This window comes from Dendrobates tinctorius, unplaced genomic scaffold (assembly GCF_039654945.1).
Source record: "Dendrobates tinctorius isolate UK_male_01 unplaced genomic scaffold, ASM3965494v1 ptg000115l, whole genome shotgun sequence".
Lineage (NCBI taxonomy): Eukaryota > Metazoa > Chordata > Amphibia > Anura > Dendrobatidae > Dendrobates > Dendrobates tinctorius.
The window spans coordinates 15,936,532-15,947,499 of NW_027361783.1; positions in this window are offsets into that span (position 1 = coordinate 15,936,532).

A 10,968-nucleotide genomic window follows, 5' to 3' on the forward strand; every position below is an offset into this window, starting at 1 on the left:
CACAGATACACAAGCCCTCAATAACCGCAAACTGTTCCTCTTTTCAAGTGCAACTGGTGCAGCTGGGGTTTGGTCCACTTCTGTCTCCTGACAACATCTCCTCTGCCACCTGTATTTCTCATTTCACCCAGTGTTTGCACTCTTTTTCCTCAGGGAGACTTGGGGATAACCTCCACCAGCTCAGTTTACTGGAGTCTGGGTTGCGACCTAGCCTCAGATATTGTGGGAGTCTGTGCCATGTAGAAGTGAGCAGTGCCAGTTCCCAGTTCAGACTGCATATGTGAAAAAATGTTGTCCCGCTCTTCCCAAATGCGGCGTTCAGCAGAGGAGACATGCGTTTTCCTTGCCTCCGACACTGATTGTAAGGGAGAGGATGTCACCTTTCTTTTTCATCCACCTCTTCCTCAAATGATAGCGAACCACCATATAGGTGCCCCAGGACAGAAAGTGAACCAGTGCACACCGTTACTGACCCCATGTAGACCTCACACCCTGAAGATTATGAGCCACAGATTCTTGATTTTGTGGCGCAATCAGGAATCCAATTTGACACCACTGGCCTCACAGAAATAGACTTTTTCAAAGTCTTTTTCTCTGAGGACTTTGTAAACTTCAAGGTGGCAGAGACAAACTTATGCCCAGCAATTTTTGGCCCGAAACACCACCACTAACTTTTCTAACACGCAGAAAAAGTGAAGATGATTTTGGGCCTTGTTGTTCACAATGGGATTAGTAAAGAACACAGAACTTCAGCAATATTGGAGTGTTGATGTTTTATACAGCACTCCACTGTTTCACATGGCTATGACCCATAAACATTGTGAGGCCATCCACAAATTTTTGCATTACAACAATAATGCATGGTGTCCTCCCTGAAATGACCCCAACTTTGAACGTCTTTTCAAAGTTCGGCCGGTCATTGAGCACTTCAACAAAAAGTTTGCTGAGGTGTACGTTCTCAAAAGGACCATCTGTGTGGATGAGTCCATAATTCATTTCAAGGTGAGGCTCAAATTCCAACAATACCTGCCCAGTAAGAGGGCCAGCTCTAAAAGCTTTGCAAGAGTACCTTAGGGTACCCCCACAGGTTTGGGGTTTATGAAGGGAAGGACACCCAGATTCAACCCCCTGAATGCCCTTCTATACTGGGAGGGTGTGGTAAAATTGTGTGGGATTTGCTGGATTAAGGCTATCACTTTAGATAACTTTGATACCAGCATCCCATTCTTCAAGTCCCTCTTTGCATGAGCTACTGCAGCTTGCGGTACTGTCTGCAAAAATCAGAAAGGCCTCCATTAGATGCTAATTGGGCAGCTGCTCAAAAAGGGTGAGAGCAGAGCTCAATGTAGGAACATATTGGTGGTCAACTACAAGGACAAGATGGATGTCCTTTTATTGACCACCATACATGGAGATGGCAGCACCCCCACCATTGTACGAGGTACCTCTACACAGGTTCACAAACCATACTGTGCATTGGGGTTAATAAGAATATTGGGGAAGTTGATCCCTCTGATCAAGTTCTCCAGCTGAACAGTGCAATGAGAAAAGCCAGGGAGTGGTACAAGAAGCTGGATGTGCACATTGTACAGATGGCAATGTACAACAATTTGTGCTATCATAATCTGAAGGCCAGACAGGTACGTACCTTCAGTTCCTGGAGGTAGTGATCAAGGCCTTAATCATTCACAGTCAGGAAGTCAGGAAGGCATGAGACCCAGTACTTCTGGAGCTGAAGGTACTCTTATTGTACCAGACCAACATTTCGCCGGTGATTAATGGCTCATGTTTAAAAAATGACATTGAACTTCTTCCTCTGGTCTTCACAGGAGACACTTAATTACTCAGCATGTGCAGAACAGATTTGAACATTTTAAGAAACACAGTTGAAGCAGCATGAAGACACATAGGGGACGATTCATTTAAATATTTACATCAGAAAAATGTCATAAAGCTTTGAAAACACACAATTGCTCAAAAATATTGCACTTTTTGGTGATTTCACACCAATTTGAATCAGCTTTGCCAAATAGGCAGAGCTCGGGAGGAGTTGGGGTGTAGCCACGTTCACCAGTTCAATTCCTCAACAGTGCTAGTGTTTTGTGCACCTCTAAATGAATTTGGTAGCTTGTATTCCAACAAGCATGGCATAAGGTGAGTGTGCACTATGCCAATCTTGATGAATCAGCTTCAATACATATGGGAGAAAGAGCAAAAGTAATAATTTGTTCTAGTTGTGATAGATAGAAGTGTTACATTGGTATTATAACATTGAGTATAACATAAATGTGATGCTGAGTCAGTCTTCACAAGCCATGAGTTGGGGAAGTCAAGGGGTCCGATGTCATAAGCCAGAAGGATATGTCATAAACAGAGGGGTAAGACAAAAGGTGAGGTCAGATTACGGACTGGGATCAGAATTCCAAGAAGATAGTGGATCAAGACTAAGGGCCCCGTCACACATAGCGACTCACCAGCAATCCCGACAACGATATCAACATGTCAGAATCGCTGGTGAGTCGCTACATGATCGCTGGGGAGCTGTCAAACAGACAGCTTCACCAGCGATCAGCACCAGCGACGCCGAGAACGCGGCATCGCTGTGTACTTTAGTTACCAGCGCGCTGATGCAGGGAGCTGGTAACTAAGGTACACATCGGGTTTCTAAGGGGCTTGCGTCACTTAGAAACCCAATGTGTACCTTGGTTACCAGCTCCCTGCATCAGTGCGCTGGTAACTAAAGTACACATCAGGTTTCTAAGCACCGCCCGGTGCTTAGAAACCCTACATTTACCTTAGTTACCAGCGCGCTGATCGCTGGTCTCCCGCCTGTCACACGCAGCGATGCGTGCTGGCCAGCAGGAGACCAGCAACCAAAAAAATGTCCAGGGTTTTCCATCAACGATCAGCGATACCGGCAGGGGGGCCAGTCGCTGCCAGGTGTCACACACAGCGATCTCGCTGGTGAGATCGCTGTTGCGTCACAAAACTTGTGACTCAGCAGCGATATCGCTACCGAGATCGCTATGTGTGAAGGGCCCTAAGGGGCTAAGCAAACTGATGGTTGAAAGTGTAATCCAAGGTTCTGGCAACAAAGATCAGAAAATAAGCACTCGGAGCACAAAGCAAACACATAACACTTGAGCTAAACTACAACTAGCAATGTTTTAATCCTTGTAGGCTGGCTAAATTGCCAGGTAATCTTTCTTAATGGGAGACACCTGAAGAAAATGCCACAGGCCCTGCCAGATTGAACAGCAGAGCTGTCATTCACAATACTGACAGCTTAGCACACCCCTGATCCTCTATGGTGACTGAGCTGTCACTCATAGAGTCCTTAAGGCTTATGATGAGCGAACGTGCTCGCCACTACTTGGTACTTGCCCGAGTATCACTGTACTCGGTGTACTCGGCGAGCACCGAGCATTTCTGGGATTACTCGGCTGGAACTCGGGTCTCAACCCAGCATTTTTGGCAGACTTTAGAGACCCAAACATGCTGCAGGGAATGTCTGCCAGGCTATGAAATGCCACAGCCATCTTTGTTGTGGTCATGCAGTGATTGGCTGACCGCACAGCATCATCAGGGGTATAAGATACCGGATGCTGCCCTGCTCGGCGCATTCAGCTCTGGATTGAGAGAGTGTAGGGAGAGCGGCTACCTTGCTAGGGTCAGAATTGGGGTTTATTAGGTAGTGTGGGGTCTACCATCCTAAATACTCACATCCAGCTAAACCAACAGTCCTTCTAAGAACTAATTCCGGAGCATATAGGTTCCAGTGTTAGGCAGGCAGGGTAATGTATGTCGCTGTATACACATCAGTGCAAGGCCTGCAGGCACTGTATGCATGCATATAGAGCACTGCATATATCAAGAGGGTCCATTCCCTTCCTGTGTTCTGGTGCTGCTGATGCTACCTGTGGGATATATTAGCCATATATAGCTAGCCCCAGGTGTAATTGGAATACAGTCCGCACATTTTTTGGTGTGGTATCTCTGTTCCAGCTCATATCTGTGCGTGCTAAAAGTTTGGCCAGTTTATGGCTCTTTTCTCTTTTTTGCCTGGCTGTCAGTTTTGGTTAAATACACCAGTATTTAGGGCAAAAAAAAGGCCACACATATTTTGCTGTGGTATCTCCATGCCAGCTCATATCCGTGCGCGCTAAAAGTTTGGCCAGTTTACGGCTTTTTTCTCTTTTTCTGCCTGGCTGTCAATTTTGGTTAAATGCAGCATTATTTAGGCAAAAAAATATACAGGCCACACATTTTTTTGCTCTTGTGTCTCCGTGCAAGCTCATATCTGTGCGTGCTAAAATTTTGGCCAGTTTACGGCTTTTTTCTCTATTTTTGCCTGTCAGTTTTGGTTAAATACACGAGTATTTAGGCCAAAAAAAAACCAGGGCACACATTTGTTGTAGCGGTATCTCCGTGGAGCTCATATCTGTGTGTGCTCAAAGTTTGGCCAGTTTACGGCGCTGTTAAATATACATATTCTTGTATATTATTCAGGACTTGTTACCAGATGTGATACTCTAAAATATGACAATGTTCTTATAAAAAAATGTAGTGGTTTATTTGGATTCTTCCATCAAAGAAAAGATTATTACAGAAAAACATAAAAATAGGTTAAATGATTATAAAGAGATTGTCCATTTGTTCATAGCTAAGCTTGTATCCTTCTTTCCTGGAACTCTGAACTCTGAATGGAAAAAGCGTCTGTCTTGTAGTACGTAGCTTCTCTTGAAGTCACACATGGTGATTAAGTTACATACCAGCTGTACATTCAATGTAATGTCTGAGCAGAGATGACTCTTCGAGTGTGTCTCATGGTGATGAAGGAGGGCGCGACCCCTAGAGTAAGCCATGAATTATATACGTCTCTTCAGAGCACGTGGTCTCTATATATGGAGTTGACATTTACCATGAGCTAAACTTACATATGTAGTGTCAGCAGAAGGCAATGTTCAGTACAGAACTGACTGTAATAAGAAATATAAATTAACAACTGAATATTAATATTTAACAGGCGCTCTTCTTTATTTTTCCTGGGTGAAAATGTACTTATATACAGCACTATGTTGCATTATTTTAAAAAACAGCTCACATCTTACAGTAGGGTCTATCTGTGACACGCCTCATACATTCGTGTGCCAAAAATTGAGGCATTTTAGGCCTAAATTTCCTTTTGTAGGCAGTCTGTCACTCGCGTTATATCCAGCAGTCTTTTGCATCCTCCAAAAAACAAAAAAACATATTTTACAGTGTGGTAAATCTGTGACGCGCCTCATACGTCCGTGTGATTAAAATTTGTGGATTTTAGGCCGGTACTCCAGTGATTTCCTGTCTGGTACTCAAGTTATATACAGCATTATGTTGCATTATTTTAAAAAACAGGCCACATTTTACAGTGGGGTCTATCTCTGACATGCCTCATACATCCATGTTCCAAAAACTGAGGCATTTTAGGCCTAAATTCCCTTTTTTGGGCAGTCTGTCACTCCTGTTATATACACGCAGTGCCTGGGCTGACAAACATTTCCCCATGGGGGGTACATTTTTTAAAAATATACTATGGGCATCATAGTCTGTAGCAGCACAGAACACGTTAACCCTGGTGATTTAGTGGTGGTGAATGACGAGACATAATGGTAAATCACACAGAAATCAAACAAATATATAAAAAATGTGAATCCACCTATGAAAGAAAAAAACTAAAGGATGGGCTCGAACACAGGTTCATAGATATGAAGCCAGAATGTGTCCAACGAGATATGTTTGTCCCTAGCGACAGCTCAGAGACAGGGATATAAATTAAAATATAATTTAATAGTATTTCCATATTTTTCTATTGTACAGGTATACACTAGGTCCTATGATTTACCAGGTCCATCCTATATTTTGGATTTTGATTCATTAATTATATATACCCATATACACAATTGTTTTTCTAGAGTCCTTTCAACTAATAAACACCATGAGGCGGGATCAATGCCTATTGTGTGTCTTCATGTAGGCAGTCACATGTAAATGTTTGTAGTTATGTCTCATACTCTATGTGTGACGGTATTACCCACAGTGGTGGGCATAACTACTGGCTGGAGTACCGTGACTACTGGCTGGAGGTGCATGACTAAAGTGATAACCATCACCACCCATAAAAATTGGAGATCAGGAATTTACTTAGAAAGTAAGTAAAGATCAAAAGTTTTTTTTTCATTTATATACTCTAATACATAGCTTTACTAACATGTTGCATATCCTCATTAAATGACTTAGAAAGCATTGGGGGCAGTTTAGTAGGGCAAAATGACATGACTGGTTCCCTTGAAAAAGCCTTGACACATGGCTTAGGGTATACAGCCAAACCAGAAACTCCATTTGCAGATATTTTTCTTTCCTCTTATGGTTGCATAGTAGAAACAATGGTTAGATGGGTACCAGGCCTTTGACAAGGCCTTAAGGAGTAATTTTTATCCTTGTGGAGAGGGCCAAATTGGCATAGGGAGACTTATAAGCTATGCAATGCTCCCTGGGAATGTAAGTATGCAATTGTCACCACTCGGGTGTCCTGGGACTAGGGGCTCCTTCCCTGTCCCTAACGCTAGGGGGCACCCTGCTACCCAGATTACTTCTGATGGTGAAGAGGCTGTAGCAACGTACCTTGCCTTAGCTCCTGAATCTGCCCTCAGTCTGTACCTTTCCCCCACCCAGGGACGAGGGCAGTAGTAGTGTACCGTAATACACCAGCTTTACTAACAAGGTAATATGAACATGGGTAACAAAAAATACTCACACATGCAGCAGAAGAATGGAAGAATGCACCGGAGCGTGGAGGATGCAGTTAAACCAAAGTAGGAGAAGAAAGGGAATTATCAGTCACTCAAAACCTAGCAACAATCACAGATAAACCCAGCAAACGTCTTTCTCCAATTACCACCAACCTCCAACGATTTAGCATAAGCTAGCTCTCACAATGAGCGCTCAGCTGAGAGTTTAATGCTGTAGGAGCAGATTAGCCCCTGCACTAATAAAATAAATTTATACCGTTTAATAAGAAGGTGAAGTGCTTCTAAACAGAGCAGAGTAGAAGAAATCAGACGCTGCGGTCATCTGGCACCTCTCTGTCATGGTAAACCTGTGACAGCAGTAACCCCTTTACACGGTAAGAGAGCTAGGGCTCTAGTTCCACTTTTTGGAAGCAGCGTTTCTAAAAGTTGATATCAACTCTTTAACCCTTTCCCGGCCTGGCGATTTTCCAGTTTTGCTTTTTCGTTTTTTTCATCCCAGTCTGCAAAAAGCCATCATTTTTTAATTTATCCATTAACATAGCCATATGAGTGTTTTTTTTTGTGGTGCAAGTTGTAGACTTATATTGCATCATTCATTTTGCCATTCAATGTGCTGTAAGATGGGGAAAAAAATTCTAAGTGCGGTGAAAATTGGGAAATTAATGCAATTCTGCAAGTAACTTTTTGGGTTTTGCTGTTATAGTGTTCATTGTATGGTAAAAATGATTTGTTGACATGATTATACAGGTCAATAAAAATTCAACTATATCAAACTTGTATAGTTTTTTATTTGGTGAAAAAAATGTTTTGGATTGCGTCACCATTTTATTACTCGTAAGGTTTTCATTTTTCCGTTGACACAGCTGTTTTGGGGCTTGTCCTTACATTTTTAGTAATACCATTTTGGGGTAGATACGATGTTTTGATCTCTTCTTACTGCATTTTTTTGCAGTGTTGCGTGACCATAAAACCCCCCCAACAATTCTGGAATTTTTTTCTCATTACATCATTGACTAATTGGGTTAATTAATTTTATATTTTAATAGACAGGATTTTTATTGTTTCAGTTACATCAAATATGTTTGATGTATGTATTTACTTTTTTTAAATTTCTTAAATTTTAATTGAGAAGATGGGCTAATAAGAATTTTTATATTTTTTTTATTTTTAAAAACTTTTTTTTTTACTTTATTTTCCACTCCTGTAAAGGGACTTGAATCTGCAATAGTGTTGCAGTATATTGTGAAAATCACAGCTTTGCATGTACACCAGTATAACTGCCATGGCAGACCGCCAGCAACCAATCGGCACACCCCACATTTGCAGCAGCATGTAGGTGGTTAACAGCAGCAAATGGAGTAGAAGAGAATTATTGTGTAACACAGTCATTATCTGCTGGAAAAGTTGCAAGGTCAGTTCTTTATCTTGCTTTAATGAATGGGACCTGTCATATAACATAATGGTATGCCATATGTTGGGAAGGGGTCACGCGATGGATATGTAACCAAAAACTCCATTTGCACATATAAAGTCTACTTACACTAACTTGGCACCTGCTACAAGGGAAAATTTACTTCCTAGACACCTACAATATGCAGAATGTATCTAAAAAAATACATGGAGTGAGGTTGGCTCAAAAGCGATGGTTTGTTTCTATTCCATTCCAATACACAATTGAATTCAGAATTCCCATATGATAATAAGGAGGAAGAGCCATACAAGTGAAACAATAGATACATCTAAAAAAGCTTTGTTGTTGTTTCTTTGGAAGAATCACAGGATTGAAAAGAGAAAACTGATAATAAAACAACCATGGAGTGAATTTCCAATCTCAGAATTGTATCCTAATGGTGTTAATAGAACATTTCTATTGCTTGTTTAAATGCTCACAATTTCCTTTTCAAAGAACCAGCTTTCCAATTCTTCCTTCATAATATGCAATGAAATAGTCCTTACTGCAAGCCAAGTCCATGTAAATGAATGTAAATTACTATAAAGGGTTGCTATGGAAACTTGCCTCATAAGAGCTGACTAAATGAATAAAGGCTATTTCCTGATATGTTAAAATGTCCACAAACACTATATGCTATTATGGGAGCTAAAAGACTAACAGAGGGCTGCCACTAACAGAGTTTATAGAAGTCTGTTTTTTCGCAATTGTACATCCGTAATCATGTGGTAAGAGCAATCCAGAGAGAGCCCTGGTTATTACAATAAGAAACTGTAAACCAATGATATTAAACCCTTTCACGATATGTGCCATAGATGTACTGCTCATGTCGTGTCTCCTCCTTTGATGTGGGCTCTGGTACTGAGCCCACATCTTTCCTGGCACTTGTCAGCTTTTTTGAACAGCTGACATGTGCTTCTAAAAGCCACGGGTGGAATTGCAATCCACCTGCGGCTGTTAACTTGTTAACTGCCGCTGTCAATCTCTGACAGCGGTATTTAATTCACACTTAAGGAGGCACTCCGGAAATCCCGCCCATCTGTGACATAATCACATAATCGCGGGTCACCGATGGGTTTGAATGACAACTAAAGGTCTCCAGCAGATCTCTATGGTTGTCATAGTCAGATTGGTATGAGCGCCGCCCGGTGGTCAGAGCTCATAGCAAGTGACCAATTCTGCTACATACAGGTGATCTGATCATCGCCTATATGTAGCAGAGCCTATCGGACAACTGCACCTTCTAATCTCCCATGGAGACTATTGAAGCATGCAAAAAGTAAGAAAAAGTTTTTAAAAATATTAAAAAAATAAGTTCAAATCACCCACCTTTCGCCCCATTCAAAATAAAACAATAAAAAAATCAAACATTCACATGTTTGGTATCGCTGAATTTAGAATCACCCGATCTATCAAGCTATAAAAAGAATTAATCTGATCAGTAAACGGCGTAGCGAAAAGAAAGTCAGAATTAAGTTTTTTTTTGGTCGCAGCAACATTGCATTAAAGTGCAATAATGGGCGATCAAAAGATCGTAACTACACCAAAATGGTATCATTAAAATCATAAGCTTGGCATGCAAAAAGTAAGCCTTCACCCGGCCGCAGATTTTGTGTTGCAAGTTTGTGAGATCCTTAACTTTTTTATTTTTCCATTGATGGTGCTGTGTATTAATTGGTACCAAAATACAATGTTTGCAATCTATTTTCCTTTCTTTACAGTGTTTCTTGCATGGGTTAATTAATGTTATCTTCTCACAGATCATTCTGTTATGATAATATCAAATACATACAATTGTATTACTAATATTATTATTATTAGTAGCATTATTGTTATTTTCATTTAGTTTTGATTTGGCAAGGAGAAGCATTTATTTATTTTTACATTTGTAAAATCTTTTTTTCAATTACTTTTCATTTATTTTTAGTCCCCTGATGGGACTTCAACCTTCAAATAAAACTTATGATTTCCTATGAAGCTGAACTACAGGCTGTGCTTCATGAAAATACAAAGATGACTACTACTGAGGCTTTAAGTAGGCTTTTTTGCCATCGATACCCACATGCATGCCATGACTTTGTTGCATGGGTATAGTCAGCACTGGAATAGACAACTCACTGGCAACCCACCATTTAAATACTGCTGTCTGAGTATGACAGTGTATAGCCAGTAACAATATGCTCAATGTAAGAGAAAGCGGACGGCACCGCTGTTACAATACCTTCACTGGCGATTTGAGGCTGGCAGGAGGAATACACCAAAACTGCCGGGTGCTTGACCTCCTAGCAATCAACTCTTGAACTCCATGAAGAAAAAGGTTCGCACTCATTGGGATAATTATATTGCTGCTTTATTGACACATATGTTACATGTCAAGTCGGGATCGTGACAAAAAGAGTGTTCGCACTCTTTTTGTCACGATCCCGACTTGACATGTAACATATGTGTCAATAAAGCAGCAATATAATTATCCCGATGAGTGCGACCCTTTTTCTTCATGGAGTATAGCCAGTAACGGCTACAGTTGTGGCCAAAAGTATTGACACCCCTGCAATTCTGTCAGATAATACTCAGTTTCTTCCTGAAAATGATTGCAAACACAAATTCTTTGGTATTATTATCTTCATTTAATTTGTGTTAAATGAAAAAACACAAAAGAGAATGAAGGAAAAAGCAAAACATTGATCATTTCACACAAAACTCCAAAAATGGACCAGACAAAAGTATTCG